A 9814-nucleotide genomic window follows, 5' to 3' on the forward strand; every position below is an offset into this window, starting at 1 on the left:
AGTCTGCTCAAACTAATAGAAAGGCTTCCACTAGTTTTCAAACCAGGCTCACCACAAACTGGGATTTAAAGCCTTGTGTTGAAAGACAGGCCCACAGAGGAGACTCCCAAGTGCTCTTTGTCAGCAAAGAACCCAACTACAAGAAAACAGTGAGCTAGACCCTACCAAAGTCAAAGGCATGTCCAAATGTCTGGCCATTCACTCCTGTGTAATTCTGCTTGGAAGTAGATGGAACAAAAATGGAGAATTAGGAAACACCATTTTCCCGCTCAGCAGGCATGTTTTGTAAGTCAGGTATAACTTTTGCTGTCACACCCAAAAGCAGTTTTGCTAGCAAGTTCTGCACAACTTCCTCCAAGTGTGACCTGTAACAACGATGCAACCTCCTTTTAGTTTCAGGTGGATACAAAACTCTAAATGAAAGCACTGTTTGACCCTCCACTTCTTTTCCATTAGATCCCTGTGGAGGCTGACAGTGCTCGCAGCTATCACTGATGAAGAACTGTAAAAACATAGGAAAGAAAACAAAATTTCTGACTGGGTTGCTATGAAACCTCTGTATTTTTGTGATCTCCTCACCCTCTCCATTACTCTCAGATGGAGAAGTAAGGTGGTGCTTTGTTTGTTTGTTTACTATGAAAACTCACACTTTAAAATATTTTTTTTCCTTTGGGAAATTGGCATTTCTCCAGCATACTGGAGCCTTACCTCTGCTTGTACAACAGTTACATCAATAAAGTGGCTATTACTGTTCTGTTGTGTATGAGCTGGTTTCTGATGTCCGTTACAATGGTATAAATCAAGGGCAATTTACCAAGATCTAAATCTGACTTCAATTTTCTAACTGCCACAGTATTTTTTGCTACCAAAAAAAAAGTTTGAAGAGAATTTAATGAAAGATGACACTGACAAAGCTGTAGCTATTATTTTAGATGAAAAGCAGTACTTACAATAAATTCTAAAATTTTAATTATTAAACTTAACTTCTGCTGCTGTGTTTCAGAGAAAGGAGAGATGATTGCCAGGGAACGAAGCTGAATTAAGACATTAGGTATTTATAGCATTAGTTCTCTATCTGTATTCAGAACAAGTCAGATAATGTCCTACTTGCTTTCTGGCTATTGACTTAACTGCATATGGATCAACATGCAGATCCACATTACCAGCTGAGCTGACTACTGCTGATTTCAGTTAAATAAGTTAGGAACATGCATTATTTTTCGTTTCTTAAGAAAATTACAGTGCTAAGAAGCACCCTGAGAGGGCACTCTCACCTATCTGCCCACCCCAGCAAGAATCAAGCAGACATTCCTGCTTTTCCAGCCTTTTCTTAAAAGCCTCTGGCAATTTATTTGTCAACAGAAATTCCTAAAACTTCAGTCCCCCAACTGTATAAGGCATCCTAACCAAAAGATTTACCTAAACTGATATTGCTGAACACTGCATCCAATTAAAGAAGCATAAAACTTTTATCAAAATAGTAACAAAAACATCATAATCTTATTCACTGTACATGAATATGAAGTGAAAATTCCATGTACAAAAAAGGAAGGTAGCATGCAAGTGTCAGGAGTAGGGTGATTTATAATCCAGGAACTAACAAATTCATGTGGAAGATATCTATTTTTTTCTTCAACTTAGTATGCAATCCTTTAAGCCCTTTCAAGGAATACAGCATTCTGTGCTTTCCAAAAAAAGTGCTTTGTTGGTCTAGCAGCAAACATACATGGCTTTCCTGATTCCAAAGATGCCAACACATACTGCAAGGGAAACGTGATCCCTTCTATCCATGAAAGTCTTAACTGACAAACTCATACCAGGTTTCACTGATGTTCTGAGAGTTTTATGTTCTTCAGACATCTGCAGTTTTCTCGGCTGAGCATCTTCAAGGCTCTTAATGTTTGTATCATTTACCATGTTTTGTTGCTGGCATTCAGTGTAGTGCTTAGTCTCACTGAAATGCCCAAATCGCCTCAAAAAAATCCTGTCGTAGTCACTTAAATAGTTTTAATTCCAAACGTTCCTGCCTCCACCTGGCCACCTAAGGATCTCTCCCAAACAAGGTCTGGTATCTTCTATTTAGCAAGGAAATTGTTCTTTCCCTTGACTTGGGGGTGAAGGTAAAAATCCGTGTGCAGGACTTCCATTAACACAAGAAGTTCACGTGACAACTCTGAAGCATTACTGGAACGAAAAGGCTTTAAAGGCCAGGTACAGTCAAAGAGATGGCCAGGGATTTAAAGACCTACCAAACATGGTTAGTTACATCATTGCAAACCCATGGTTCACCTAGATTTCTAAAACCATCAGTCCAAAGGAAAAACAGCCCAACATATCCAGGTTTCAATGTGAAAAACAGAGTAAACTTCCAGAATGCTGAAATAGTCAGGGTATGAATCCCTGCTGAACCAGAGCTGTCTACGTATTCAGCACCGGGCCACAACTGCAGGTCCTGCTGCTCCATGCTGCCTGTCACCGAGCGTACAAAGCAGTAAGGGCTGTGACATGCCGCCCTCGACTTGTTACCATTTTACAAAGTCCTTATCCCTGCTTTAATAAACCTCACCATGTCAGAAAACCCACACAAAATTTCAAGGTAAAGATGTTTTTATGGTGTAACGATTTAAAGAAAAGCCATTTTGCAGTCAGTTTAGGAATTTAGTTTCATGAAGAAGCAGTGGTTTGGACCCATCTAGATTCCCTCTTCTTTCTTCTTACCACCTGACATTCATTTCTCTTCTTCAGCCATCCTCTCCAAAAAAGATCTTCAATTTGCCATTGTGAACAGCATTCACTGATTCAGTCCTACATTTTTATTGAAAGTAATTTGTGAGACATTTCTGACTTCTAAGTCTATTACTTATTTCAAATATTCGTTCTGCATTTTATGAGAAAATCTATAATCTACTGCTTGTTCTCTATTTTTCATTCACAGGGTGTGGCAGTTCTGCAAAATATGGTGATTGTTATGCCTTCTGACCGGATAATTCTTTCAGAAAACCAGTTAATAGTAAATGAAACCTTCTGAAAGAAAATTATAGATGTGATAAGCACATAATACAGCTGGTGGAACATTTTTAAGTGTTTCCATACATACCTAGTAACTGCCTAAATGCTCTCTAGCACTTGTACATTAGCTCTCTACAAGTAATGGAACAGAAACATTACTACATTTACTCATAGAAATATTTTCAAATTATCATTTCATAGTTCAACGAGTACTTCTCAGTCATCTCATGACAAAGTAGTTCCTCTTTTTGGTTTACATCCATCTTACTGCCACACTTGCTTCCACATCTGCACTCAAGTTGTGAATCGTTGGGAGGTATGTACGTTAACTGTGCCGCTGCCAGCTCTTCCAGAGCTGCTCTGCTTCTAGATGTGCACTACATGATTTGCCATCACTTCAAAGTAAACCAGTGAACAAAAGCAGAAGGATATGTCTCTACATCAAGTTCTTCAGTGGAATTTTCCCTTTTAACTTGTACATCCCATTGTAAGGAATTATCCAGATCACATTTTCACTACTGTCTTCCACTTTACCTCCTTAGCTCTTCTGATGCAGATAAAAATAGGACATGAATCTTTACAGTATCTGCCTACCAGTGTTAATTGCCTTTTTTTCAAAAAGATTACTACAAAAAAAAGGGCATCTGAGACGCAAAGAATGTCAAGACACATTTCAACTACAAAATTTCCCTCTGCTTGTGGATAATCTTTGGAGCTGAAACTTTGAAACACAGTATTACTCTTCTTACAGGTTTCTCTGATTTCAGAATCCATAGTACCATCTCATTTCTGACACCAAGCAAAATCTGCAAAGCTGACTATATATATATATATATATATATGGAGACATGCATACACATATGTATAGACAACAAATACGTACACAGAGGCACACATATGTATCTTGAAGGTCAGCAGCTTCCTAAATAGAGAAGTAAAGCTGATGACAGAGCTAAACCTGTGAACAGGCTGTATGTTCCCAAAATCATAGTATTTGAGGGCACACAGCAGAGAAATACAACAAATGAAATAACTTAACATATGAGGAAATAATAAAACTAAGAACATCAGAGATCAGTGCACCCTAGAAGATGCAAAACCAGCTATTTTTTTCCCCATAAAATGGGAAAATAATTTTGTTTTGAAAAGGCAACATAATCTCTCTCATAGCTATTCAGAACACAAAGATCAGTTGCAGACTACACAAGAAACACCACGCAATAAACATTTACATAGGCAGGCACAGAGTTGCCTTCAGCATCAATTATTTGGTCCTAGACTGACCTGTGTTTATTTGCTAGTCATACATTTCCACTCAGTTCTTGAGATTTAAAAACAAGAGTCCTGAATTAGTTCCATACTACATTCAGCTTTGTAATTAAATGTTGGGTCAAAGCTTGGAGCCCCTCCTTAATCAAACTTCCACCAGAACCAAACAGGAGCTTTACCTGATGAAGACTAATTCATAGCTAAAGTCTCAAATGCCAGGATGTTTTGTACTCAAGCAGGTGCCTGCAATGTCCAAGAAAAACAAGACTGGGGAACAAATTTTTGCACAGTATTTAAAAACAATATATAAAGATTTTGCTTTGGTTCTACATTTGAAAAAAAAAAAACTTTTTCTAGTCCTTTTTCAATATCATCTTTCACAGGATAAAGAAGCCAAAGGGACTGAGAAAGAGACATTAATTTTCCACAAAAGAAAGCCACACCAAAATCACTAGACTTGAAAGACTTCAAATTTTGACCAACACACTACATGGAAAACAGAAATTCAAGACCATAAAAAATATTTATATGGAAGCAATACATAACTTACTTATGAACTGAAACGAAATAACCATTCTAAATCTTGCTGAACACCAAAAGGCTAAAAACCTGTATCTGGTTCCCAAAGACACAGCGTTTTGTGAGTTTATTACTGGTAGTGAGAATTAAATGTGCATGTTGAGTAAAAAATAGCAGCCTTACAGCCATGCAGTGCTCTTCAACCTATAAAATCAGCAAAAGGTGTGCTTAAGGAGTTACACACTAGCATAGGTCCATCTGGAGCTTCATCTCGTAGCCTTGGACAGGCAAAATTCCAGATGAGACTGGCTTTTTTGCCTTCTTAAAGACTAGGGAAATTTAATCAGCGTACCATACTGCCAAGAAGCTGTAAAAAAAAGATATCTGCATTTTAACACTTAAAAACATTCATAATAACCTTCTAAACACTGTACATTAGTATATGTCTGTTCGTTGTTACAACAAATCCTTGGATGCACTGATTTTTTCAGTCTGGTCTGAAAAGAAACTAAGGTAACCGCATATTTACAAGGTAAGGAGAGAAACAGTGATCAAATGAAGAATGACTGTATGAAATATTTCCAAAACATTTATACAAAGTAGCATAATACCCCATAATACCTCCTCCCAAGGAGACAGACTACTAGGGAAATACAGTTAAAGCATAAAAAACCTGAACAACTATTTCTTGAACAAGCCAGAGATCTTGACTTACTAGTGCTAAACTTATTCACCCAAGACTGTTGAAGTCATGAAGTCAACAGTTTACCTGCTATTCTGTGCTAAATATCAGAGCTATTCTAGTTCTTCCTACATCTACTAGTGAAATACCAATATTCTTCAAACATGCTACATTGCCCCCGACCCTGTTCCATATTAATTTTGCTGTAGTTACACTTAGTGATGAACGGTTGGATTTTACTTTAAATTTTGCCAGAATACCTGATTCACTGTCCCACAAAGATAACTTCAATGGGATACTTAGATCCTTCTTCCTGCATTTCACAGAAAATATAGCCAAAACTCTTCCAGACATTTAACAACTTAAGGAAATGCTAGTGTTTTCCAAATCATGCCCATCATATTGTACAACCAAAGTACCTAAATATGTATCTGATAGATACGCTAAAAATGTTTAAGTCTGTCTGTAATGATGTTTCCAACTCCATGGTTTGCAGATACCTCAATAAAATGTGAAAACACAAATCAGCTTAACGTTCCAGATATAAAAATGCACACAATCACATCTCCTGAGCCTCACGGGAAAGACTGATTTCTATTCTGTTCTTCCAACCTGCACGAATTAACTACTGTTTCCCACCGCACATTCATGCAGATATGAAGTGCAGAATGTTGCCAGTGAGAAGCAATTTGAGAGGAAAATGGGTCTGAAGGAAGTGACTTATTGTCAAAGCTTTGGACCTGAATTAAAAAATTTTGGACAAATTATCCTTTCCTCTCACTTTCACACTCTTCATATTGTCTACTGCATCAGAAAAACTTTGACATCAGCAAGAGACCTGAGAAAAAAGAAAGGAAATTCATTGTAAGATTGGAAGACTGTTGCAGTGATCTGAAAATATAATTTTAGCTCAAATTTGGAGGTTCTTAACAAAGAAAGTCCTCCTCCTTTTAATCATTAAAATCCACATAATTTGAGGTTTTGTGCTTAGCTCTGCATTTCTCTAATCTTGTGTGTTACAAGTTAGATTTCGTGCAACTTTCGTGGATTCAACATGAAATGCCAAGAATATAAAGCTACGAAAACAGATTTCATATTAAAGACACTGTATATCTTACCCACAGCACAAAACTGAAATAAAAATAATTTTGGATTTTCTACTTCTCGCTGAAGCTACAAAATATTATAAACAAGAAAAAATTCTATAGTTGGCAGTTAAAATTGCCCAATTACAAGGACCATCAGGTAACCACCAGCCGTGTCGCACACACCTACAGACTGGCTATCACATATAGAAGTAGCCGTAATGAATGCTACCAGAGTGTTTTTAAGACATTGGCTAATCAACCCAATACTGCGAAAAAACAAGCTGATTTTGCTCCATTGTAGCTGCTCTACATTGTGTTCCTCTTTCACTTTTAGTGGAGACATTGCAATCTGAAAATCGCCGAGAATAAAGAGAGTCCAGGATCATCTTGTACTGAAACAAAAGCAACAGTTGCATCGGGTCCCCTGTATGGGGAGCGTACCGACAGCGTCCCTAAATCCTGCAATGAAGACGTTGTTCCTAGGCTGGAACACATTCTCAACACATGCACATGCAGTCTACAGATTTCCTTCTCAGACCACTGATCATTATGGGGGTTCCATCAGCTAGCAAATTTACAGAAACTATCAAATCATTTGATATAGGCCACCGAAGAGTCATCACACGATAATGGCCTTCAGTTGCCTCTAACCACGGTCTGGATTCAGACACACTGATCTAGCGATGAGTCGCTCTTAATCCTATCGCCTGCCCCCAGAGCCCTGCAGCCACATGGGCAGATAAAGATCTAAATGAGTATCATTCTACTTAATTACTCCTTTTATGCTTTTGAAGAGAGCAATATAAATATAAATCTTCAGTAAATAATGCTTGATGTCACCAGCAAGTAGATTATACTGCAGCCATCTGTTTGTAGCTTGAAAAGTTACCAGTAAAATAAGACTTCTCTGACAAAAAGCAGCAACATTTTATGCCATCATGACGACTTCAATTTCCTTACTTTTAGAAACAGAAATTAAGCAGTAAAGTTGTAGAATACTGCTGCAGTACAGTATAGCCTTATCCAATCCTTAAAAGTTAAACAAATTTGCATTAAATAAGGCTGATAAAATCTTGGTCTAAGAAAGTACGTAATACCACAGATTTCATAAACACTGTGAATTCAGACGGAACACTTACACCGTTCCTAGATCTGTATTTTAAAAGGAAAAGAAAAAATATTTTTATTATGAAATCGAAAAAGTTCGGTTATGGTTCAATATTTCTTTCACTGTGTTTCAAGTCCTCCTCATAGCCATTTCGGACTTAAAACAAGGTTTGAAGCCATTTTCAAGCCAACCTCTAAAACAAGCTTGAGAGGTTCTGCTCAAGACCTAGCTGAAAGAAAACAAAATATCATGCACCGGTAAAAACATCCTTTGCTCAAGAGCATGCAAGCAGGGCCAATGCCCCTATCTTCTGCTGCTCTTAGACCACGATAAAGTTTTTCATACACAAAGGTTTTTGGTACACAAAGCAATTATAGAAGCTATCTCAATTTGGACTGTATCAGTTCATCAGCTTAACTGAAGACCTGATTTCAAACCCCCACTATCCTTTACTCAAGCATACGTTGTTGTTATTATTACTTTAAAAATAAACAAAACTGGTGCAATTATCATGTCCAGTCACTTTTGTGACCAGAGACAACATAATTTCCAATCAGCAAACTCATGCCATTTGATTGCAGTGAAGCCAGATAAGAAGTCTCAGTTATCAAAATTTTTCCCCATTAATGCAGTGATTGTGGGAACAGGCTGACTGACACCACAAGTTGGATAACATTGTCTCCTTCAAGCAATTGATTGTTTCCCTCCTGAAAGCCACATGAGCGGGTTTGACATACATTGATAGCCTCAGCACTGCAAGGGGTTTGTAACCTTCCTCCTGTCACATTAATAGCATGAGTCTGGCTTGGGTAACTTTAGGTAAAAGCTAAGTTGTGAAAAAAAATATTGCTTCTCTTCACAGTTGGATGCTAATTTGCCTTCATGTTTTCATTAGCCATTTACTGCACACTTCTTCCCCGACAAACTCCCACTGAGATTTCCCAGTGAGGTTAAATTTGTCTGACAGGTGATAAAGTAAGAATTTCTTTAAAAATTAACAAATAATTTGACATTTACCAGTACTTCAGTAAGTTCTAGTTGGCTGACATGGTGGGCACTTACCCAGATCCCCTGTAGCTGTTGAGTCAGCTGTACTCCATCTATCCTGTGCTCCTGCATGTGATCAACTGTTCAACTCCTCTGCCCTGCAGAACTTTTTCAGAAAATACTCTGAGCCTGTGGATGGGGGAAAAGAGACACTCATTATGAAAATTCTTTTTAAAATAGGTCTGGATTTTAGATGGGAAAATTTGACAGGTCTCAGAATACTTTACAAGCCTGTTCATCATCAGGCTGAAACCTGAGCAGGATCTTTATGGTGGTTTTTTTCAGTCCTCTGCCTTTTTTTCTTGCAGCCTTTTGATCTGCTTCTCTCCAGTTGTATGAAGATCTCCAGAGGACCATGTGGGGCAAACAATCAACCTGGAGAAATTATTCTGTCAACAGCTTGTTGAGGGAAAACCTTGTTTGCTTAAAAAGAGGGGTGGGAGGAAGGAGAGACATGGAAGCACTGAGACAGGATCAGTAACTAAGCTGCAAGGTTATCAATGTCCCATTGTGTGTTGTGAGAAGTGTCTATTTTTTTCAATTCTGGGCTAAATTCATAGTACTAAACAAAACAAAAGCAAAAAGAGCGACATTTCACGCTGTGATGAAAATGTGATATAGGGGTGTCATCATGAAAACAGGTGTCAACAGAATGATAATTACCAACAGAACATCAATGCACACAAAGCCAAGTGCGCACAAAGGCAAAGATCAAGCTGCTAGAAACTAAACCTGCTTCACAATATCTACTTCCCCATCTCTGGGATTTGGAGGGGGGTGCGGGGAGGTGTTTTACTCCCTTTTGTTGCATTAGGTTTTTTCTTCCTCCTGCCTCCTTTTGCCCCCTCTCTTCAGTTTCTATTGCAACCATCTATGCCTGGAAGCTTTCGTTACACCTTTGCCAGGGAAAACAGTAGTTTATAGGCTTAGGCACCATAGAGAGGGCTTTGAGATGCCTGGATTTCTTGGGGCTTAGGGCAGTTTTTAGAACAGAAAAGCCCTGCCTCTGCTTTGCCTTCACTTCGGCCAGCTCCTCTTAAACATCAAAGTGCTGCAGAGCACACTGTGCGATTGACGGTAACCCCGGCAGGC

The 9814-nt window shown here is 38.3% G+C and overlaps 1 protein-coding gene across 1 annotated transcript in view; it reads right to left on the reverse strand.

Annotated features, from left to right (window-relative positions):
* The window catches only part of ZPLD1 (zona pellucida like domain containing 1), a 32344-nt gene extending 23156 nt beyond the window's left edge, over window positions 1-9188 (reverse strand). The window contains exon 1 of the mRNA XM_056329934.1: window positions 8738-9188. The gene's annotated coding sequence lies outside the window, so the exon portion shown is untranslated. The remainder of the gene's footprint in view (window positions 1-8737) is intronic.
* Between the last annotated feature and the right edge of the window lie 626 nt (window positions 9189-9814).

The sequence above is a fragment of the Falco biarmicus genome, chromosome 2 (assembly GCF_023638135.1).
Source record: "Falco biarmicus isolate bFalBia1 chromosome 2, bFalBia1.pri, whole genome shotgun sequence".
NCBI classification, from domain to species: domain Eukaryota; kingdom Metazoa; phylum Chordata; class Aves; order Falconiformes; family Falconidae; genus Falco; species Falco biarmicus.